This window comes from Ascaphus truei, chromosome 3 (genome assembly GCF_040206685.1).
Source record: "Ascaphus truei isolate aAscTru1 chromosome 3, aAscTru1.hap1, whole genome shotgun sequence".
NCBI classification, from domain to species: Eukaryota; Metazoa; Chordata; class Amphibia; order Anura; family Ascaphidae; genus Ascaphus; species Ascaphus truei.
In genome coordinates this window covers 434,851,641-434,876,740 of record NC_134485.1, presented here as the reverse complement: position 1 = coordinate 434,876,740, position 25,100 = coordinate 434,851,641, and the positions used below count along the sequence as shown (strand labels likewise).

Genomic DNA, 25,100 nt, shown 5'->3' with positions numbered 1-25,100 from the left:
GACTAGTCATAAGAATGGACTTGTACAAAAGAAGTATTCAGTTAACTCATTCAAGTGTGGATTGAATAATAACCACATCCTTAAAATAATGATAAGTACTACTGTGTACATGTTATCTGGGAAGGATACAGAATGAATAATACAATCAATGTCATTAACAATACCAATGGAGCAAAAATAGAAAAATCAATAAATCTATGAATAAATAAATACACCTGGCAAGACCATAAGAAAAAATATATTTGGAGATATATTGAAACAACAACACTGGAGTCTGTCTATAAATCACAGGGGATGAAAACAGAGAATTAATAAAAGGGAGAAAGGGACTGAAGAGAAATTGCACTAGACATAAATTTTGTTAATACATAGTCAAAAAAAGTAGACCAGTGGAAAAATTACAGTGCAAAGTTATAGAAAACTCTTCAGGTCCCAATCCACATTTAACCCATTGGGTATAAGCGTATTCAGTGTGAATATCCAAAATGCTTCACGTCTATGAAGCAAATTGGCTTTGTCTCCACCCCTATGGTGTAACTTTACAGACTCCAATGCAATGCATCTGAAGTTCATTAGACTCCCTTTTTGGCAAATGTCAAAATGATTAGAGACTGGGTGCAACTGATCTCTTTTAATAATTAGTCTCATATGCTCAAGTATGCGTTGCTTGAGTGGTCTAGTAGTAAGTCCCACATAACGTTTATTGCAACCGCATATGAGCATATAAATGACGTGATCAGTGTTGCATGTAATACATGACAATATTTTAAATGTTCTAGCATCATCAGACCCTGAAAACGTTTTGGTTTTTACACGATATTTACACATTTTACAATGGTGACAAGGGTAGCAACCAATCATATTTGGAAAGAATTCTTTGGGTTTTGAAATTAATCTTGGCACACTTGGTGAAATTAGATTGCCCAGTGTTTGAGATCTTTGAAAGACAACACGGGGATCATGGATCACCATATCTTTGAGAAAGGGATCAGTGGCCAAGATGTGCCAGTGTTTTTTAATAATCCTTTTGATGTCATATGATTGGTTGCTAAACCATGTAATGAAAAATGGTGGCATAGTGTTAATCTCTTTTTTGCGAAGCATATTCTTTTTACATTTTGTAAATGAACCTGTACCTTGCATTTGAATAAGATTCTCTCTTGGCTCCATTTTTGCACTTAGATAGGCCTCTTGAAGTATAAAGGGATCATACCCCCTCACCTCGAATCTCTCGATCATCTCTAAAGCTCTAAGTTCGAAATCCTCATTGCTGGAACAATTCCTACGGAGGCGTAAAAATTGGCCCCGAGGTATGCCTTTGAACAGATTTTTATCATGAGAACTTTTGGCATGTAGTAAGGTGTTCCGAGCATTGGGCTTTCTGTAAATATCTGTGTGTACTCTCATGTCTATGTCAACATAAAGACAAAGATCACGGTAAGAGATGTGATGGTGATGGTGATGGTGCTGGGCTGTGAAAATAAGATTAAAGGAATTGTTATTAAGGTGTGAAATAAATGCATGCAGTTGTGTGATGGTGCCCTTCCAAACTAAAATCAGGTCATCAATATAATGGTGATAAGTAACTATGAGATGTCTGAAGGGGTTTCCATCCCCAAACACGTGGCACTGTTCCCACCAACCCATGAACAGATTGGCATAGGAAGGGGCAAAGCATGTTCCCATTGCTTTTTATACTTCAAGAGGCCTATCTAAGTGCAAAAATGGAGCCAAGAGTGAATCTTATTCAAATGCAAGGTACAGGTTCATTTACAAAATGTAAAAAGAATATGCTTCGCAAAAAAGAGATTAACACTATGCCACCATTTTTCATTACAAGGTTTAGCAACCAATCATACGACATCAAAAGGATTATTAAAAAACACTGGCACATCTTGGCCACTGATCCCTTTCTCAAAGATATGGTGATCCATGATCCCCGTGTTGTCTTTCAAAGATCTCAAACACTGGGCAATCTAATTTCACCAAGTGTGCCAAGATTAATTTCAAAACCCACGGAATTCTTTCCAAATATGACTGGTTGCTACCCTTGTCACCATTGTAAAATGTGTAAATATCTTGTAAAAACCAAAACGTTTTCAGGGTCTGATGATGCTAGAACATTTAAAATATTGTCATGTATTACATGCAACACTGATCACGTCATTTATATGCTCATATGCGGTTGCAATAAACGTTATGTGGGACTTACTACTAGACCACTCAAGCAACGCATACTTGAGCATATGAGACTAATTATTAAAGAGATCAGTTGCACCCAGTCTCTAATCATTTTGACATTTGCCAAAAAGGGAGTCTAATGAACTTCAGATGCATTGCATTGGAGTCTGTAAAGTTACACCATAGGGGTGGAGACAGAGCCAATTTGCTTCATAGACGTGAAGCATTTTGGATATTCACACTGAATACGCTTATACCCAATGGGTTAAATGTGGATTGGGACCTGAAGAGTTTTCTATAACTTTGCACTGTAATTTCTCCACTGGTCTACTTTTTTTGACTATGTATTAACAAAATTTATGTCTAGTGCAATTTCTCTTCAGTCCCTTTCTCCCTTTGATTAATTCTGTTTTCATCCCCTGTGACTTATAGACAGACTCCAGTGTTGTTGTTTCAATATATCTCCAAATATATTTTTTCTTATGGTCTTGCCAGGTGTATTTATTTATTCATATATTTATTGATTTTTCTATTTTTGCTCCATTGGTATTGTTAATGACATTGATTGTATTATTCATTCTGTATTCTTCCCAGATAACATGTACACAGTAGTACTTACCATTATTTTAAGGATGTGGTTATTATTCAATCCACACATGAATGAGTTAACTGAATACTTCTTTTGTACAAGTCCATTCTTATGACTAGTCATTTATGTGAACTGGGACAGGTTTTTGTATTAATGCTTTGACCATTGGAACAAAACCTTTTCTGAACAATACTATTTATGACTCTTTATTTATTTACTTTTCTTGCAATCTTATTTATTGTTATTATGTCATGGTTTGTCATACAATGTGCTGATTTCTTGTCACTTTTTTCTTCTTTTCTCCGATTTGTTCTTCCTGCAAAACACAATTAATTGGTTATTCACTACAACTGTTTTGCATGACGGGGAGTGTGTTAAATACTCAGGGCCTCCCCATTCTCTGTACTCCTTGACAAAGCGCCATAGTAGGCGTGAAACGCGTGGGAGAGATTTTTGTGCTGTTTTGTTACTATGTTTTAATGTAGTTTAATAAATTAGATTTTAACCTCTTTGCTGGTGAGTTCTCCATTTTTTCTTTGGAGCTGATGGACCCCCGATCCTTCCCCTTCTCCATCTATATATAGTGTGGCCTCCCCGCCTGTCTATACATAGTGTAGCCTCCCCGCCTGTCTATATATAGTGTGGCCTTCCCGCCTGTCTATATATAGTATCGCCTCCCCGCCTGTCTATATATAGTGTGGCCTCCCCGCCTGTCTATATATAGTGTGGCCTCCCCGCCTGTCTATATATAGTGTGGCCTCCCCGCCTGTCTATATATAGTGTGGCCTCACCACCTGTCTATATATAGCATAGCCTCCCCGCCTGTCTATATATAGTGTGGCCTCCCCACCTGTCTATATATAGCATAGCCTCCCCGCCTGTCTATATATAGTGTGGCCTCCCCACCTGTCTATATATAGCATAGCCTCCCCGCCTGTCTATATATAGTGTGGCCTCCCCGCCTGTCTATATATAGTGTGGCCTCCCCACCTGTCTATATATAGCATAGCCTCCCCGCCTGTCTATATATAGTGTGGCCTCCCCACCTGTCTATATATAGCATAGCCTCCCCGCCTGTCTATATATAGTGTGGCCTCCCCGCCTGTCTATATATAGTGCGGCCTCCCCGCCTACCTATATATAGTGTGGCCTCCCCGCCTGTCTATATATAGTGTGGCCTCCCCGCCTGTCTATATATAGTGTGGCCTCCCCGCCTGTCTATATATAGCATAGCCCCCCCGCCTGTCTATATGTAGTGTGGCCTCCCCGCCTGCCTATATATAGTGTGGCCTTCCCGCCTACCTATATATAGTGTGGCCTCCCCGCCTGCCTATATATAGTATGGCCTCCCCGCCTGTCTATATATAGTGTGGCCTCCCCGCCTGTCTATATATAGTGTGGCCTCCCCATCTGTCTATATATAGTGTGGCCTCCCCGCCTGTCTATATATAGTGTGGCCTCCCCGCCTGTCTATATATTAAGTGTGGCCTCCCCGCCTGTCTATATATTAAGTGTGGCCTCCCCGCCTGTCTATATATAGTGTGGCCTCCCCGCCTGTCTATATATAGTGTGGCCTCCCCATCTGTCTATATATAGTGTGGCCTCCCCGCCTGTGTACATATATAGTGTGGCCTCCCCACCTGTCTATATAAAGTGTGGCCTCCCCGCCTGTCTATATATAGTATCGCCTCCCCGCCTGTCTATATATAGCATAGCCTCCCCACCTGTCTATATATAGTGTGGCCTCCCCGCCTGTCTATTTATAGTGTGGCCTCCCCGTCTACCTATATATAGTGTGGCCTCCTCGCCTTTCTATATATAGTGTGGCCTCCCCGTCTACCTATATATAGTGTGGCCTCCTCGCCTGTCTATATATAGCATAGCCTCCCCGCCTACCTATAGATTCCCGATCTTATCGTATGTTAGAAAATCTCCTGAACATTCTTCTAGTGTCAAACTGATTTGAGAATGCGACACAACCAGTTTTAAGGAAGATCCTTTGCCAATCAGAATAATTCATACTGTATGTGTGGCGTCTGTCTTCATAGTTCCAATCAAACCTAATTACAATATAATAAATGTGTAACTGGAAGTTTCCCAGAACATTGGCCGCCAAATATTGCAGAGCGCGCACTTTTTGGAACTTTTTTGTTCCATTGTCACCTGCCTTGACCTCAGCCTGTGACCTTGGCTATGATGCTTTGCCACCTGCCTTGACCTCAGCCTGTGACCTTGGCTATGATGCTTTGCCACCTGCCTTGACCTCAGTCTGTGACCCTGACTATGATCTTTTGCCACCTGCCTTGACCACAGCCTGTGACCCTGACTATGATCCTTTGCCACCTGCCTTGACCTCAGCCTGTGACCTTGGCTATGATGCTTTGCCACCTGCCTTGACCTCAGTCTGTGACCCTGACTATGATCCTTTGCCACCTGGCTTGACCTCAGCCTGTGACCGTGACTAGACAGTCTGGTAACCACAGGATGCGGCAATGCAGAGCACAGCGGAACAACAGGCCTCCACAGGACAGCAGCGGTGAGATAAAAAAGATTCTTTATTGACACGTCATGGTGCAGACAGGTATGGGTGCAAAATCTCCTCCTCTTACGCGTTTCACGCCTGTGTGGCGCTTCGTCAGAGAGTGAAGATAGGTGTGCTGTGTTCCCCCTCTTATACTGAACTAATTACCTGGAATAGCGTTCAGCCGCCATGACCGGAAACCAGAAGTGACGCGGCTTAGTCCAGAATACCGGAAGTGACGTAACGCAGTGTATGCGAATTGGGTGAGTTGTTTACAAACCTTCCATGTAGTCATGGCGATTTCTACATCATCTCCTCTAGTAAGGAAAGGGGGAGGGATAATCTAAAGGGGAGAAACACAGTACAGATATCTTGCAAAGGTGTGTTTAAAGGAAAGTAATGCAAGGTATTACAATAAAAACAAATGTTTGGTGTAAGCTATATACAGAGAACATCTCCAGACACATATTAGATAAATCTGTACGATTTGAATAGCAGCACTATTATAGAACTTTGTTCTTCTACCCTACATTCATGTGACCGTGACTATGATCCTTTGCCACCTGGCTTGACCTCAGCCTGTGACCCTGACTACGATCCTTTGCCACCTGCCTTGACCTCGCCTGTGACCCTGATTACGATCCTTTGCCACCTGGCTTGACCTCAGCCTGTGACCCTGACTACGATCCTTTGCCACCTGCCTTGACCTCGCCTGTGACCCTGATTACGATCCTTTGCCACCTGCCTTGACCTCAGCCTGTGACCCTGATTACGATCCTTTGCCACCTGCCTTGACAGCAAAGTGTAACATTTAAGTGTGTGGAGTTAATCTTGGAGTTATAATCTCTGGATGTTTTCTTTCTATATCTTTAATCATGGACGCATTCTGAATTTCTGGACTAACATTCTGACTTATTTCTTCAAACAGGTGTGTGTGAGCTGGATTTTACTACTATCAATAGCTACATATTTTAAAATGTATTAATTGGTATGTCTCCTTCAATCAATTTGCAAGATCCCACAATTTAATAACCAATTTGGTGTGTCTGAGTTGATTAGGCAGACCCCTCCCTTAATTGTTAGTCAATGTGACTGTGTTTTAGATCACTTAAGGCAGGATACCTTGGCTGTGAGCCATATTGCTGTGTAACATCAAAGTGTAACATTTAAGTGTGTGGCAGAGTTAATCTTGGAGGTGAAATTGGAGGTGAAATTGGAGGTGAAGATTTGAGGAAGATCTGGACTCTGAACAACAACTTTACAGCTGTGAGAACTTTACTTTCTAAAAGCTGTGATTCTTTGTACTCTTCCTATCCTCCAGTACCTGGGAAGTCTCTCCTCCTGTATCTCACTATGCCCTCCCTACTGCTTTTTCTGTTTACTGTTTCCTCACTCTTTTGTGAATGTCCCTGTTCTCTCCAACTTCCCCACTCCCCACTGCACCATTATTTATACACCTCTCTCCCAACAACCCTCAATAAAAAAACACCCACACAAATCCTCTATTCTCACCCTCTATCTACTCCTTCCTGCTGCTGGGGATCTCCCCTAAGCCTGAAGCCAGACACACACCTGATCTCACTCATGCCTCCTGCCACCTCTTCCCCTGTAAATGGTGTTAACCTTTTCATTTAACACTGACTAACCTTAAAACTTGCCCCACACATCAAGCATCCCAATAGCCTGCACTCATGGCTACTGTCCCACAGTCACTTATACCACCCATTGTGGCCAAGCACTGCCATCTACAGCACTTATTCCCTCAGCTGCTGTCTCTGTAAATTTCCCCTCAAATCTCTTAGATTGAAAGCTCTTCGGGGCAGGGATTTCCTTTCCTATTGTCTGATTTTTGCTGCACTTATTGTCTTGACCCTGACTACGATCCTTTGACCACTGCCTTGACCTCAGCCTGTGACCTTGACTATGATCCTTTGCCACCTGCCTTGACCTCAGCCTGTGACCCTGACGATGATCCTTTGACACCTGCCTTGACCTCAGCCTGTGACCCTGACTATGATCCTTTGCCACCTGCCTTGACCTCACTCAGCCTGTGATCCTGACTATGATCCTTTGACACCTGCCTTGACCTCCGCTTGTGACCCAAACTTCTCTATACTCTTTCAGAACTCTGTCCCTTGGCTATGGTAGGTCAGTCTCCATCCTACCTAAGCCCGGCGGCTCCACTTCCTGTCTAGAGATGAACATCATTACATTCTGTCCCTACTGAAAGGGCCTAACTCAGGAACAGGACCTCCTCACTTGTGACCTCGTTAAATGTTTCCCAGTTTTGCTCTAAACACATGAGGGGTTTTGCAGCTGACAGCGATCCAATCCCCCAAACTCATGCTGACGCTGAATTATGTTAACATCAGTTGATCTGTCACCACTCTACTGGATGAGGGGAACCGCTAACACTTCTGCTCAGTCGTACTGTATTGTCAGAGTCTTCTGACTCAGGTGACAAGCCATCAAGTCGAACTAACTGCAAAACGAGGAGAAGCTGGTTACCATATTAGGTTTTTCTAGGCCCAACTCCAGATTCTGGCTTCATTGTATGTACAGGGCGATTTGGCCATTTGGGATTCTACTATATATGTGTATTCCTGTTGTTATATAAGAGGTTAACTTTAGTAGGGTGTTAAAATAAGCAATGACCTTTAAATAATTGTTGCAAATAGTGCAACTGCCAGTTAGGCTCCGCCCACCTTCTAGAAGGTGCCCACTCTGTCATCCAGAGTGGGAGTAAGCTTAAGGGTCCAAAACACCCCCCTGTAACTATGGTGACCAATGATGTCACCATTGTATATAAATACTGGGCCTGGGGATCTAAGGCTTTAGGATAAGAAGTGGTGGGGGTCTCACTATGTGTCACTTTATGTTTAGAGGTATGGAAGAGTGTGGTCACTGTTCATTATATTCTTAGGGGAAAGTGCCCCTAACTTTAGAAGGGGCCCTGCAGTGTGGGAGGGACACACATATCCCTGTGTAACTGTAGGGACGTACAGGGCTACTCCTGGCCTGGGAGACCGAGGAAATGGGCTCGAATGAACTATGACAGGAAAAGAATTCCCTTTGTGGCTGCACTCAACAAACCCCAGCAGAATAGCAATGTAACTTTATTACATATGCATTAAATAAACCGGTTCTAAATAAGGCGAAGAAACAAACTTAAAAACAATTACAAGTGAACAGAGGTAGGTGTGTGCTTGAAGGTACTGAAAAGGTAGGCAGTTACAGCCCAAAATGGCAGAATAGGATCATCAAGTTTAAAGCTGCAGTCCAAGCTGCTGTTTTAAAAAAAAAAAAAAATTAAATGTATTTATTTTTTCCCTTTCATTTGTGCATCAATACAATCCACACAATGATAAGTGATTAGCTAAATTGCTGATCGATCCGTTCTCCTGAGATCCATCAGAGAAGATTCAGCTCGGGGGTTCACTAAATGGCTGTCAGTGCAGAAGCAGAGAGCCAAAGATGCAAGGTTCTGTGGGGAATATCATGTGACCAGGCAGTCACTAGATACAATTGGTGCACTGCTAGAGAGAGGGAAGGGCTCAAAAAGGGGCGTGCCAGAGCTTGTTTCAGAAGAGGAAGGGGATGTGACTTTGTGAATAGTTGCTATAGAAACAGAAAATGCTTGTTATATTATAATACATTAAAAATGTCTTCACAGTTGTTTTCTTTGTTTGTTTTTTTAAAATGCTACAAGTATTTTCTCATAGTAGAGAACTGATTTATTAAAACACACACACGTACTGTAGGATATTGCTTGATCTGCAATTTTAATAAGTAGGATACACTTTTAATTGCCAACTGGAGGGTTGATCTGATAGATCACACCAGGGATAACAGGACAAAGGTAAAATACTAGTGTAGCCTAAGTGGGTCTAATCAGATGAGTCACCTAACTGGTCAGTAAAACTAGCCCTCCACCGGTAATTGGAGTCATTAGATGGTGAAGGTATTAAGTTAGGTGCGGAGAGGGGAGAGGGGAGAATTCCCAATAATATGCAACAAGCCACTCTGAAATAGTGCATGCATAGACCTGGCAGAGGTACTAGAAATAGCTACCAGCTGATCGTTGCACTTAGGTCTTTTAGGTGAAATGGGTGAAAAAATCCCTATAGATGTACTGTAGCTATTACTGGCAGCTGGGCTGAAAATGCTGGTCTACGAGCATACTGTATTAAGACGCTGTAAATGAGCTTTGTCAAAAGTGAGTACTCAGATCCCAGAAATAACTGAATAGTTTGTGTCATGGGAGAGCAGGACTAACACACCGGGGATCCACGCGCCAGGCAAACTAGAGTTCATAACAATGAATTTATTGGAAAATAATATCCAGAACTGTTCACGTACATAAAACACACACTCCCAACTGGGGTAACTGGGGAACACCCTGCAGGCCTAGGCGCAGGGACCTCTGGGAAGAGATTTCCCCGTTCTGCTCCCACGCCGTGTTCAGCAGGCACAGCTATCAGAGACCTCAACCGGCACACCGGGAACCCAGAACTCTGGAACCCCTAACTGCCACTGGCTCTGGCTGCCACTGGCTCTGGCTGGAACTGGCTCTGGCTGGAACTGGCTCTGGCTGGAACTGGCTCTGGCTGCCACTGGCTCTGGCTGGAACTGGCTCTGGCTGCCACTGGCTCTGGCTGCCACTGGCTCTGGCTGCCACTGGCTCTGGCTGCCACTGGCTCTGGCTGCCACTGGCTCTGGCTGGAACTGGCTCTGGCTGGAACTAGCTCTGGCTGGAACTTGCTCTGGCTGGAATTTACTCTGGCTGGAACTGGCTGGAACTGGCTCTGGCTGGAACTGGCTCTGGCTGGAACTTGCTCTGGCTGGAATTTACTCTGGCTGGAACTGGCTCTGGCTGGAACTAGCTCTGGCTGGAACTGGCTCTGGCTGGAACTAGCTCTTGCTGGAACTTGCTCTGGCTGGAATTTACTCTGGCTGGAACCAGCTGGAACTGGCCCTGGCTTGAACTAGCTCTGGAATCCCTACTAGAACTATCTAACAGGTGTCTCCCTCTCACCTTCTATACCCCATGCCACAACATGGATACATTAAGGAAGGGTAAAGGCCAGTTGCCTTTAATATGACCCAGTACCTGATTGGTGGGTGAAAATGCTACATAGCTTTGGTTACACAAAACGGATTACATTGAAAGGTCACAGACAACTTGCAACATTTCTCCTGAGCAGAGTTAACCCCTGGTCCCTGAAGAGCTGGAACCAGGCTACACAACGCAGAAGGAGCTACAGATCAGAACCAACGCTAATACCATCCTAACCCCTGTCACTAGATTCAAATACCTGGGCATATGGTTTGACTCCCATTTAACATTTGGGATGCACATTGATACCCTGACAACCAAGACCTATGCCAAACTAGGGGTACTTTACAGGAACAAATCCTCCCTAAGCCCGCTGGTCAGAAAGCGCATCGCACAGCAGATGCTAATGCCAATTATAGACTATGGGGACAACTGAGGCACGGAGCGCACAGTAACCTGACTTCCCGGCACTGAGCTTACAATCACCATAGCAACATCAACAACGCTGGCCAGCCAATGGGTGCGCACCGTCCTGGATGACCCGTGACGTCACGATGACGATCGCGCATCCAATCTGCTATCAGCCCGTGTAGCCACGCCCTGAAGTGACGTCGTCAGCCGCCACAGCCTGAGTATGGAGAATGGACGCCCTGAAACCACGCCTCCTGGTGACGTGGACACAGAGAGGGTTAAAGCGCTGCCTGCAGCAGAGACGCAGTTCCAGGATCCTGACGTGAGATAGACTTGCATTCTTTGCTTTAAGCTTGTGCCAAACCGGTGTCTTGTTTGTGCCTTACCCAATAGTGTCAGCTTACCCTGATTCCTTCCCTCCATATGAGCTGGGGTTGCGCACTCGCCTGTATTATAGTGCTGTATATACATTGTCCTGGTGGCTGAAACACATTGATCTGATACATTATATGTGGTTGCAACAGTCTGTTCTTTATGTAGTGTAGCCATGCTGTAAAATGGCATACAGTTCTCTCTCATGTTGGCAGTAAACCTGGTAAGTTGCAGGTTTGCCAGTATCAATCATGGAGGTTTGCCCTCACACCCTGGTGAGGTGTCATATGTATTCAAGGGGAGTGGTAACATGCTCTGAGTCCACCGTTAGTGACATCAGAGATGTGCCTGTTCCTGAGGTATATAAGGCACAGCACTGGCCAACATTAGGTGTTCTACATGACTAGGTTCCAGTTGGAGGTCAAGGAGCCTACTTGTGCGCTAACTAGTGGGGCAGTCCTAGTTCAAGAGCCGCAGCATTAAGGCTACCTGAGCTTACACTGTGTCAATGGACCTGGCACAGGTGGTGATCTCCCTGAGGGGAGAGGTGATCCAACTCCATTGGGAGGGCAGACCTTTTGAAGGGAAAGTACATCACAAGATGAGCGGCTGAGCTGCAAACTGCGAGGGGCAGTCTGCCTAACCATCAATAAAGATGCCCTGTTTCAAGACAACCCCACTGTGTGAGTGTGAAGTTATTCTCCAGTGGAAGGCACCACCAAGAAGGAGTTCCTCATCAGGACCATCTCCATGCGGACGCAGAGACCTGATGAGGTGGAGGCGCTGCACTGTATGTAGGTAGGACTTGCTCAAACACTACCTCAGCTGCCTGTCTGGGTTGGCATTCCCCACACAACATCATGCGGGAGACACAGGAGTCCTGTTGCCAACAGGTGCACCACCAGACAAGACCATGTAATGGGGACTGGTTAGACCACATGGGCCAATGTGAGATTGGGTGGGTCAGCCAGGCCAGAAAATCCGTTACAGTAGTCTGACTTGGTAGACATTATAGGTGTGGTTTTGCTTGGGCTTATCGCTATATGCAGTACTGGTTGCAGCAGTTCACTATCTCTTTGTTTTTAGGAGGCTCTAGTTCAGGGTGAGGGAAAAACCAGTGATCCCCCAGATCATTGGGAACGGGTCTGAAGAAGGGGTTTACCCCTGAAAGGTTGCCCCCCCTCTTTTCCCTTGATTTCATTGCCCTTGATGTCTTTCACCCCACCCTCCCCCTCTCCTTCCCTTCCTTCCCTTACCCCATGTGCTCCGCTATTATTGATCGCTTGTAGATATCGCTTAGTGTTTGAGAGTATTCCATATTAGTGGCTCTGTGTGCGTATGTCTATTATGTGTTTTCAAATTAAATTCCTGTTTGCTTATCTTTAGACCACGGTGTTCTAACTGAGTGCTGGGAACTGTTCCAATTGTTATAGCTATTCTGGAGGGTTTAGGGGCCCTCCCTGTTCCCGCTGCACCAACATTTCAATGTATTAGGATCTCATTATCCTTATTGAGTGCTGTCTAATATTATATAACTTACCTCGGCTTCCAGCGACGCATCGTCATGGTAACCCGGCATCAAATGATGGTGCGGGGTCATGTGACAGCGCATTGCCATGGCAATGTGATGTCACATGACCCCACTGCATCATTTGATGCTGGAGCCGAGCAGGGGGGTGCGGGGGGGCACGAGCAGGGGAGGAGAGCAGGCAGGTGAACACAGGGGGAAAAGATTGCGCATCCCTGTTCCATACAGTAATAAACGATAAGTGAATATAGCTACGTAAAAAAGAATAGATTTGGGAATCTTATTTTTAAAGGGTTAATAAATATGTACAGTATAGATTTTTCTCTGTCAACATTATAGTAAATCTGTTTTTGCTAAAAAAAAAATCATACAAAGAAGTACAATGCAGCCGCCCCCTGTTTGGACCACATGTTTCCTAAGACGACTGCTCTGACTTTTATTACATTTGGCAAAACAAACATGCCTAACTCTCTCCAGAGCTTCCAAGTTGCCGTCTGACACAATTGATGCATCAAAAGTTCTAAGCTTCTGAGAACGGGGGTTTAAGCCGAGAGCCTGAAACTACGCATGAAAAAGCTTGAACGCAAATTACCTTCTACACAGTGTGCTGACATTTTTCTGGGGAAAAGATGATTGACGTAAGACAAGGGCAATTACTGTATTAATATTTTTATTCCTTCTAAACATTTCTAGGATAGTGGATTCAGAAAATGTGGAACTCCTTAAATGGGGATTGTGTCTAAAAATACTATAGTGGTACAAAGATTCTGTATGTCACTTTTTCTGTATTATTATTATTTATTTTATAATATTGCAAGATCATTTTAGATTCATTATTTCTAAAGGATTATTAGATAATTAAGAAAAATATTATGGTGAAATGAAAGCAAAATATCTATTACCGATTTGTTTCCGTGGAACCAACAGCTTAGTTCCTTGGGACCCCATAGCTTCCTTCCTTGCGACCCCACAGCTTCCTTCCTTGGGACCCCACAGCTTCCTTCCTTGGGACCCCACAGCTTCCTTCCATGCGACCCCACAGCTTCCTTCCTTGCGACCCCACAGCTTCCTTCCTTGGGACCCCACAGCTTCCTTCCTTGGGACCCCACAGCTTCCTTCCTTGGGACCCCACAGCTTCCTTCCTTGGGACCCCACAGCTTCCTTCCTTGGGGACCCCACAGCTTCCTTCCTTGGGACCCCACAGCTTCCTTCCTTGGGGACCCCACAGCTTCCTTCCTTGGGACCCCACAGCTTCCTTCCTTGGGACCCCACAGCTTCCTTCCTTGCGACCCCACAGCTTCCTTCCTTGGGACCCCACAGCTTCCTTCCTTGGGATCCCACAGCTTCCTTCCTTGGGACCCCACAGCTTCCTTCCTTGGGGACCCCACAGCTTCCTTCCTTGGGACCCCACAGCTTCCTTCCTTGGGACCCCACAGCTTCCTTCCTTGGGACCCCACAGCTTCCTTCCTTGGGGACCCCACAGCTTCCTTCCTTGGGACCCCACAGCTTCCTTCCTTGGGGACCCCACAGCTTCCTTCCTTGGGGACCCCACAGCTTTTTTCCTTGGGACCCCACAGCTTCCTTCCTTGCGACCCCATAGCTTCCTTCCTTGGGACCCCACAGCTTCCTTCCTTGGGATCCCACAGCTTCCTTCCTTGGGGACCCCACAGCTTCCTTCCTTGGGACCCCACAGCTTTCTTCCTTGGGACCCCACAGCTTCCTTCCTTGGGACCCCACAGCTTCCTTCCTTGGGACCCCACAGCTTCCTTCCTTGGGACCCCACAGCTTCCTTCCTTGGGACCCCACAGCCTCCTTCCTTGGGGACCCCACAGCTTCCTTCCTTGGGACCCCACAGCTTCCTTCCTTGCGACCCCATAGCTTCCTTCCTTGCGACCCCACAGCTTCCTTCCTTGGGACCCCACAGCTTCCTTCCTTGGGGACCCCACAGCTTCCTTCCTTGGGACCCCACAGCTTCCTTCCTTGGGGACCCCACAGCTTCCTTCCTTGGGACCCCACAGCTTCCTTCCTTGGGGACCCCACAGCTTCCTTCCTTGGGACCCCACAGCTTCCTGCCTTGGGACCCCACAGCTTCCTGCCTTGGCACCGCACAGCTTCCTTCCTTGGGACCCCACAGCTTCCTTCCTTGGGGACCCCACAGCTTCCTTCCTTGCGACCCCACAGCTTCCTTCCTTGGGACACCACAGCTTCCTTCCTTGGGACCCCACAGCTTCCTTCCTTGGGACCCCACAGCTTCCTTCCTTGGGGACCCCACAGCTTCCTTCCTTGGGACCCCACAGCTTCCTTCCTTGGGGACCCCACAGCTTCCTTCCTTGGGACCCCACAGCTTCCTTCCTTGGGACCCCACAGCTTCCTTCCTTGCGACCCCACAGCTTCCTTCCTTGGGACCCCACAGCTTCCTTCCTTGGGATCCCACAGCTTCCTTCCTTGGGAGCCCACAGCTTCCTTCCTTGGGACCCCACAGCTTCCTTCCTTGGGATCCCACAGCTTCCTTCCTTCGGACCTCACAGCTTCCTTCCTTGGGACCCCACAGCTTCCTTCCTTGGGACCCCACAGCCTCCTTCCTTGGGGACCCCACAGCTTCCTTCCTTGGGACCCCACAGCTTCCTTCCTTGCGACCCCATAGCTTCCTTCCTTGCGACCCCACAGCTTCCTTCCTTGGGACCCCACAGCTTCCTTCCTTGGGGACCCCACAGCTTCCTTCCTTGGGACCCCACAGCTTCCTTCCTTGGGGACCCCACAGCTTCCTTCCTTGGGACCCCACAGCTTCCTTCCTTGGGGACCCCACAGCTTCCTTCCTTGGGACCCCACAGCTTCCTGCCTTGGGACCCCACAGCTTCCTGCCTTGGCACCGCACAGCTTCCTTTCTTGGGACCCCACAGCTTCCTTCCTTGGGACCCCACAGCTTCCTTCCTTGGGACCCCACAGCTTCCTTCCTTGGGACCCCAAAGCTTCCTTCCTTGGGACCCCACAGCTTCCTGCCTTGGGACCCCACAGCTTCCTTCCTTGGGATCCCACAGCTTCCTTCCTTCGGACCTCACAGCTTCCTTCCTTGGGATCCCACAGCTTCCTTCCTTGGGACCTAACAGCTTCCTTCCTTGGGACCCCACAGCTTCCTTCCTTGGGACCCCACAGCTTCCTTCCTTGGGATCCCACAGCTTCCTTCCTTCGGACCTCACAGCTTCCTTCCTTGGGACCCCACAGCTTCCTTCCTTGGGACCCCACAGCTTCCTTCCTTTTGGACCTCACAGCTTCCTTCCTTGGGATCCCACAGCTTCCTTCCTTGGGATCCCACAGCTTCCTTCCTTGGGATCCCACAGCTTCCTTCCTTGGGACCCCACAGCTTCCTTCCTTGGGACCTAACAGCTTCCTTCCTTGGGATCCCACAGCTTCCTTCCTTGGGATCCCACAGCTTCCTTCCTTGGGACCCCACAGCTTCCTTCCTTGGGACCTAACAGCTTCCTTCCTTGGGATCCCACAGCTTCTTTCCTTGGGGACCCCACAGCTTCCTTCCTTGCGACCCCACAGCTTCCTTCCTTGGGACCCCACAGCTTCCTTCCTTGGGACCCCACAGCTTCCTTCCTTGGGACCCCACAGCTTCCTTCCTTGGGACCCCACAGCTTCCTTCCTTGGGGACCCCACAGCTTCCTTCCTTGGGACCCCACAGCTTCCTTCCTTGGGGACCCCACAGCTTCCTTCCTTGGGACCCCACAGCTTCCTTCCTTGGGACCCCACAGCTTCCTTCCTTGCGACCCCACAGCTTCCTTCCTTGGGACCCCACAGCTTCCTTCCTTGGGATCCCACAGCTTCCTTCCTTGGGAGCCCACAGCTTCCTTCCTTGGGACCCCACAGCTTCCTTCCTTGGGATCCCACAGCTTCCTTCCTTCGGACCTCACAGCTTCCTTCCTTGGGACCCCACAGCTTCCTTCCTTGGGACCCCACAGCCTCCTTCCTTGGGGACCCCACAGCTTCCTTCCTTGGGACCCCACAGCTTCCTTCCTTGCGACCCCATAGCTTCCTTCCTTGCGACCCCACAGCTTCCTTCCTTGGGACCCCACAGCTTCCTTCCTTGGGGACCCCACAGCTTCCTTCCTTGGGACCCCACAGCTTCCTTCCTTGGGGACCCCACAGCTTCCTTCCTTGGGACCCCACAGCTTCCTTCCTTGGGGACCCCACAGCTTCCTTCCTTGGGACCCCACAGCTTCCTGCCTTGGGACCCCACAGCTTCCTGCCTTGGCACCGCACAGCTTCCTTCCTTGGGACCCCACAGCTTCCTTCCTTGGGACCCCACAGCTTCCTTCCTTGGGACCCCACAGCTTCCTTCCTTGGGACCCCAAAGCTTCCTTCCTTGGGACCCCACAGCTTCCTGCCTTGGGACCCCACAGCTTCCTTCCTTGGGATCCCACAGCTTCCTTCCTTCGGACCTCACAGCTTCCTTCCTTGGGGACCCCACAGCTTCCTTCCTTGGGACCTAACAGCTTCCTTCCTTGGGACCCCACAGCTTCCTTCCTTGGGACCCCACAGCTTCCTTCCTTGGGATCCCACAGCTTCCTTCCTTCGGACCTCACAGCTTCCTTCCTTGGGACCCCACAGCTTCCTTCCTTGGGATCCCACAGCTTCCTTCCTTGGGATCCCACAGCTTCCTTCCTTGGGACCCCACAGCTTCCTTCCTTGGGACCTAACAGCTTCCTTCCTTGGGATCCCACAGCTTCCTTCCTTGGGATCCCACAGCTTCCTTCCTTGGGATCCCACAGCTTCCTTCCTTGGGAGCCCACAGCTTCCTTCCTTGGGACCCCACAGCTTCCTTCCTTGGGATCCCACAGCTTCCTTCCTTCGGACCTCACAGCTTCCTTCCTTGGGACCCCACAGCTTCCTTCCTTGGGACCCCACAGCCTCCTTCCTTGGGGACCCCACAGCTTCCTTCCTTGGGACCCCACAGCTTCCTTCCTTGCGACCCCATAGCTTCCTTCCTTGCGACCCCACAGCTTCCTTCCTTGGGACCCCACAGCTTCCTTCCTTGGGGACCCCACAGCTTCCTTCCTTGGGACCCCACAGCTTCCTTCCTTGGGGACCCCACAGCTTCCTTCCTTGGGACCCCACAGCTTCCTTCCTTGGGGACCCCACAGCTTCCTTCCTTGGGACCCCACAGCTTCCTGCCTTGGGACCCCACAGCTTCCTGCCTTGGCACCGCACAGCTTCCTTTCTTGGGACCCCACAGCTTCCTTCCTTGGGACCCCACAGCTTCCTTCCTTGGGACCCCACAGCTTCCTTCCTTGGGACCCCAAAGCTTCCTTCCTTGGGACCCCACAGCTTCCTGCCTTGGGACCCCACAGCTTCCTTCCTTGGGATCCCACAGCTTCCTTCCTTCGGACCTCACAGCTTCCTTCCTTGGGATCCCACAGCTTCCTTCCTTGGGACCTAACAGCTTCCTTCCTTGGGACCCCACAGCTTCCTTCCTTGGGACCCCACAGCTTCCTTCCTTGGGATCCCACAGCTTCCTTCCTTCGGACCTCACAGCTTCCTTCCTTGGGACCCCACAGCTTCCTTCCTTGGGACCCCACAGCTTCCTTCCTTTTGGACCTCACAGCTTCCTTCCTTGGGATCCCACAGCTTCCTTCCTTGGGATCCCACAGCTTCCTTCCTTGGGATCCCACAGCTTCCTTCCTTGGGACCCCACAGCTTCCTTCCTTGGGACCTAACAGCTTCCTTCCTTGGGATCCCACAGCTTCCTTCCTTGGGATCCCACAGCTTCCTTCCTTGGGACCCCACAGCTTCCTTCCTTGGGACCTAACAGCTTCCTTCCTTGGGATCCCACAGCTTCCTTCCTTGGGGACCCTACAGCTTCCTTCCTTGCGACCCCACAGCTTCCTTCCTTGGGACCCCACAGCTTCCTTCCTTGGGACCCCACAGCTTCCTTCCTTGGGACCCCACAGCTTCCTTCCTTGGGACCCCACAGCTTCCTTCCTTGGGGACCCCACAGCTTCCTTCCTTGGGACCCCACAGCTTCCTTCCTTGGGGACCCCACAGCTTCCTTCCTTGGGACCCCACAGCTTCCTTCCTTGGGACCCCACAGCTTCCTTCCTTGCGACCCCACAGCTTCCTTCCTTGGGACCCCACAGCTTCCTTCCTTGGGATCCCACAGCTTCCTTCCTTGGGAGCCCACAGCTTCCTTCCTTGGGACCCCACAGCTTCCTTCCTTGGGATCCCACAGCTTCCTTCCTTCGGACCTCACAGCTTCCTTCCTTGGGACCCCACAGCTTCCTTCCTTGGGACCCCACAGCCTCCTTCCTTGGGGACCCCACAGCTTCCTTCCTTGGGACCCCACAGCTTCCTTCCTTGCGACCCCATAGCTTCCTTCCTTGCGACCCCACAGCTTCCTTCCTTGGGACCCCACAGCTTCCTTCCTTGGGGACCCCACAGCTTCCTTCCTTGGGACCCCACAGCTTCCTTCCTTGGGGACCCCACAGCTTCCTTCCTTGGGACCCCACAGCTTCCTTCCTTGGGGACCCCACAGCTTCCTTCCTTGGGACCCCACAGCTTCCTGCCTTGGGACCCCACAGCTTCCTGCCTTGGCACCGCACAGCTTCCTTCCTTGGGACCCCACAGCTTCCTTCCTTGGGACCCCACAGCTTCCTTCCTTGGGACCCCACAGCTTCCTTCCTTGGGACCCCAAAGCTTCCTTCCTTGGGACCCCACAGCTTCCTGCCTTGGGACCCCACAGCTTCCTTCCTTGGGATCCCACAGCTTCCTTCCTTCGGACCTCACAGCTTCCTTCCTTGGGGACCCCACAGCTTCCTTCCTTGGGACCTAACAGCTTCCTTCCTTGGGACCCCACAGCTTCCTTCCTTGGGACCCCACAGCTTCCTTCCTTGGGATCCCACAGCTTCCTTCCTTCGGACCTCACAGCTTCCTTCCTTGGGACCCCACAGCTTCCTTCCTTGGGATCCCACAGCTTCCTTCCTTGGGATCCCACAGCTTCCTTCCTTGGGACCCCACAGCTTCCTTCCTTGGGACCTAACAGCTTCCTTCCTTGGGATCCCACAGCTTCCTTCCTTGGGATCCCACAGCTTCCTTCCTTGGGATCCCACAGCTTCCTTCCTTGGGACCCCACCGTTCTCTGTTCAGAGACTCATCACTTAGGACATTTATTGGTCAGTTTGTTCTCTTGTAGTAAGCACAAATAATGTGTTCTCTCCTGATACTGACTCTTTCCAATTTGTTCATTTAGCTGAACATATTCCAACATATGTGTTTTTTTATTATATAACTTTTGTATTTCTGAATATTGATACTGTAATTGTATTGTTATATTAGCATCAAACTGTATTTACAGTGTTGCATTTTATTTTGTCACTATGTATAGGCGCTTATCACATGGTAGAGTTGAGCATAAACATAGTTATCATCTTTCCCATTTGCTGTTCTCCGTGGTAATAACAGCTGATTGTCTCTACCGGAGTTGTCTGTTGCTTAGCGCCTTGTGGTATTTAAACCCACATTTTCAGTCGTCCAATCACCCCTGATGAAGTCATTCACGTGACGAAGCGCGTTGGGATGTAGACTGACACTCACCAATCATTGAAACGGAGGCGGAGACCAGTGCGAGAGGCAGATTTGACAGCAACAGTGAATGCTGCTCTGGACGCGAGCCGCTGGCGGGTTTGCTCTGGCTGAAGACACTGTGGAACCAGCTGGATGGTCCTACACCATTTCTCATGGCCACTCCTTGGGGTAACCTTTGGCTGTAGTCCATGGTCTGCCTCTGACGCGCCGGTACCGGAACCGCTTTCCGCTTCATACCGGTGACATCGCTCTAAAAGAGATTTTCTCTTACATGCAAGGTTTTATTCTCCCCTTGTGAGTGCAAGTCCTTGTGACCCTCTTTTTAACATGTATTACATTGTTTTATTGAGTTATGCTATGGAGCTTGCGCTTCTTTTTCTTTTCTTTGTTCTTTATATATATTTCGATATGGCTAAGTAATAAAGAATAGATTTGGGAATCTATTTTTTAAGGGTTAATAAATATTTGATATTTTCTGTCCACATTATAGTTTGTAAATCTTTTTTTGCTAAAAAGAAATCATACAATGAAGTTTAATGCAGCCGCCCCCTGTTTGGACCACATGTTTCCTAAGACGACTGCTCTGACTTTTATTACATTTGGCAAAACAAACATGCCTAACTCTCTCCAGAGCTTCCAAGTTGCCGTCTGACACAATTGATGCATCAAACGTTCTAAGCTTCTGAGAACGGGGGTTTAAGCCGAGAGCCGAAACTACGCATGAAAAAGCTTGAACGCAAATTACCTTATACACAGGGGGCTGACATTTTTCTGGGGAAAAGATGATTGACGTAAGACAAGGGCAATTACTGTATTAATATTTTTATTCCTTCTAAACATTTCTAGGATAGTGGATTCAGAAAATGTGGAACTCATTAAATGGGGATTGTGTCTAAAAATACTATAGTGGTACAAAGATTCTGTATGTCACTTTTTCTGTATTATTATTATTTATTTTATAATATTGCAAGATCATTTTAGATTCATTATTTCTAAAGGATTATTAGATAATTAAGAAAAATATTATGGCGACATGAAAGCAAAATATCTATTACCGATTTGTTTCCGTGGAACCCACAGCTTCCTTCCTTGGGACCCCACAGCTTCCTTCCTTGGGACCCCACAGCTTCCTTCCTTACGACCCCACAGCTTCCTTCCTTGCGACCCCACAGCTTCCTTCCTTGGGACCCCACAGCTTCCTTCCTTGGGACCCCACAGCTTCCTTCCTTGGGACCCCACAGCTTCCTTCCTTGGGACCCCACAGCTTCCTTCCTTGGGACCCCACAGCTTCCTTCCTTGGGACCCCACAGCTTCCTTCCTTGCGACCCCACAGCTTCCTTCCTTGGGACCCCACAGCTTCCTTCCTTGGGGACCCCACAGCTTCCTTCCTTGGGGACCCCACAGCTTCCTTCCTTGGGACCCCACAGCTTCCTTCCTTGGGACCCCACAGCTTCCTGCCTTGGCACCGCACAGCTTCCTTCCTTGGGACCCCACAGCTTCCTTCCTTGGGACCCCACAGCTTCCTTCCTTGCGACCCCATAGCTTCCTTCCTTGGGACCCCACAGCTTCCTTCCTTGGGACCCCACAGCTTCCTTCCTTGGGACCCCACAGCTTCCTTCCTTGCGACCCCACAGCTTCCTTCCTTGGGACCCCACAGCTTCCTTCCTTGGGGACCCCACAGCTTTCTTCCTTGGGACCCCACAGCTTCCTTCCTTGGGACCCCACAGCTTCCTTCCTTGGGACCCCAAATCTTCCTTCCTTGGGACCCCACAGCTTCCTGCATTGGGACCCCACAGCTTCCTGCCTTGGGACCCCACAGCTTCCTGCCTTGGGACCCCACAGCTTCCTTCCTTGGCACCGCACAGCTTCCTGCCTTGGCACCGCACAGCTTCCTGCCTTGGGACCCCACAGCTTCCTGCCTTGGGACCCCACAGCTTCCTGCCTTGGGACCCCACAGCTTCCTGCCTTGGGACCCCACAGCTTCCTGCCTTGGGACCCCACAGCTTCCTGCGTTGGGACCCCACAGCTTCCGTTGGTCAGTTTGTTCTCTTGTAGTAAGCACAAATAATGTGTTCTCTCCTGATACTGACTCTTTCCAATTTGTTCACTTAGCTGAACATATTCCAACATATGTGTTTTTTTATTATATAACTTTTGTATTTCTGAATATTGATACTGTAATTGTATTGTTATATTAGCATCAAACTGTATTTACAGTGTTGCATTTTATTTTGTCACTATATATAGGTGCTTATCACATGGTACAGTTGAGCATAAACATAGTTATCATCTTTCCCATTGCATCACAATTCGATCACATGAATATGCTGTTCTCCGTGGTAATAACAGCTGATTGTCTCTACCGGAGTTGTCTGTTGCTTAGCGCCTTGGGGTATTTAAACCCACATATTCAGTCATCCAATCACCCCCTGATGAAGTGACTCACGTGACGAAACACATTGGGACGTAGACTGATGCTCACCAATCATTGAAACGGAGGCGGAGGCCAGTGCGAGAGGCAGATTTGACTGAAGCTGTGAAAGCAGCTCTGGACGCAAGCCGCTGGCGGGTTTGCTCGGGCTGAGGAAACTGTGGAACCAGACAGATGGCCCAACACCATTTCTGAAGGCCTCTCCTTGGGGTAACCTTTGGCTGTGGTCCGTGGTCTGCCTCTGATGCGCCGGTACCGGAACCGCTTCCCGCTTCATACCGGTGACGTCGCTCTAAAAGAGATTTTCTCTTACATGCAAGGTTTTATTCTCCCCTTGTGAGTGCAAGTCCTTGTGACCCTCTTTTTAACATGTATTACATTGTTTTATTGAGTTATGCTATGGGGCTTGCGCTTCTTTTTCTTTTCTTTGTTCTTTATATATTTCGATATGGCTAAGTAATAAAGAATAGATTTGGGAATCTATTTTTTAAGGGTTAATAAATACTTGATTTTTTCTGTCCACATTATAGTTTGTAAATCTGTTTTTGCTAAAAAAAAAAAAAAAAAAATCATACAAAGAAGTTTAATGCAGCCGCCCCGTTTTTGGACCACTTGTTTCCTAAGACGACTGCTCTAACTTTTATTAAATTTGGCAAAACAAACATGCCTAACTCGCTCCAGAGCTTCCAAGTTGCCGTCTGACACAATTGATGCATCAAACGTTCTAAGCTTCTGAGAACGGGGGTTTAACCCGACAGCCGAACTACGCATGAAAAAGCTTGAACGCAAATTACCTTCTACACAGGGGGAAGGGTAAGAGTAAAGACACTGACTGGCACTGAGTGTGAGGCGGGGGAACCTGGGAGAAGGAGCGGCTCAGTGAGTAAAGACACTGACTGGCACTGAGTGTGAAGCAGGGGAGCCTGGGAGAAGGAGCGGCTCAGTGAGTAAAGACACTGACTGGTACTGAGTGTGAAGCAGGGGAACCTGGGAGAAGGAGCGGCTCAGTGAGTAAAGACACTGACTGGCACTGAGTGTGAGGCGGGGGAACCTGGGAGAAGGAGCGGCTCAGTGAGTAAAGACACTGACTGGCACTGAGTGTGAAGCAGGGGAGCCTGGGAGAAGGAGCGGCTCAGTGAGTAAAGACACTGACTGGCAATGAGTGTGAAGCAGGGGATCCTGGGAGAGGGAGCGGCTCAGTGAGTAAAGACACTGACCGGCACTGAGTGTGATGCAGGGGAACTTGGGAGAAGGAGCGGCTCAGTGAGTAAAGACACTGACTGGCACTGAGTGTGAAGCAGGGGAACCTGGGAGAAGGAGCGGCTCAGTGAGTAAAGACACTGACTGGCACTGAGTGTGAAGCAGGGGAACCTGGGAGAAGGAGCGGCTCAGTGAGTAAAGACACTGACTGGCACTGAGTGTGAAGCAGGGGATCCTGGGAGAAGGAGCGGCTCAGTGAGTAACGACACTGACTGGCACTGAGTGTGAAGCAGGGGATCCTGGGAGAGGGAGCGGCTCAGTGAGTAAAGACACTGATTGGCACTGAGTGTGAAGCAGGGGAACCTGGGAGAAGGAGCGGCTCAGTGAGTAAAGACACTGACTGGCACTGAGTGTGAAGCAGGGGAACCTGGGAGAAGGAGCGGCTCAGTGAGTAAAGACACTGACTGGCACTGAGTGTGAAGCAGGGGAACCTGGGAGAAGCAGCTCAGTGAGTAAAGACACTGACTGGCACTGAGTGTGAAGCAGGGGAGCCTGGTTCAATTCCTTGTGCTCAGCTTCTTGTGACCTTGGGCAGTCACTATCTCCCTGTGCCTCAGGCACCAAAAAAATAGATTGTAAGCTCCACGGGGCAGGGATCAGTGCCTACAAAATGTCTCTGTAAAGTGCTACGTAAAACTAGCCAAGCTGTACAAGAACATGCTATTATTATTATTATTCCTGTCTCGCCCTAAACAATAAATAAACCTTATTTAAACTAGGAATTAAATTAGAGGTGCACACGCCAGCACAATTACAGTGTGAGTCATGGTATAAAAAACATGGTGTAAAAGACAGTTACACCCCAGAGGAGGGCCTCATGAAACCCCTACCCCCGACTGAAATGCCCCCCTGGTGAATCTGAACCCGGGGCGGGTTTGGGGCACCGAGCCGGGATCGCTGACGATGCTGGTGCCTCGGTCATCTCTTCTGTTACTTTCCATTTCTGTATTAGGACACACCCACATGGACGGCATGTCACGTGTCTCCGCAGGTTTAGCTGCGCATGCGTCAGCACACATTCACAAGATTCCCTTTCTGACTTGCTTTTCTATTAGTACACACAAAACACCCCCTACTAAACCGCTCAACCCCCATCATGCATACTGTAAAGTAAAAGATCAGCTCTGGTGCATTGTGGCCATTACGGCACTATTATCTGTGCCACCTTGT

At 48.7% G+C, this 25,100-nt stretch overlaps 1 long non-coding RNA gene across 1 annotated transcript; it reads right to left on the bottom strand.

Annotated features, from left to right (window-relative positions):
- Positions 1-3,018: 3,018 nt before the first annotated feature.
- On the bottom strand, positions 3,019-7,901 carry LOC142491216 (uncharacterized). The gene is made up of 3 exons (XR_012800349.1): positions 7,800-7,901; positions 5,460-5,634; positions 3,019-3,086 (listed from the first exon to the last, which is right to left on the bottom strand). It is a non-coding gene; the product is annotated as an uncharacterized LOC142491216 (long non-coding RNA).
- Between the last annotated feature and the right edge of the window lie 17,199 nt (positions 7,902-25,100).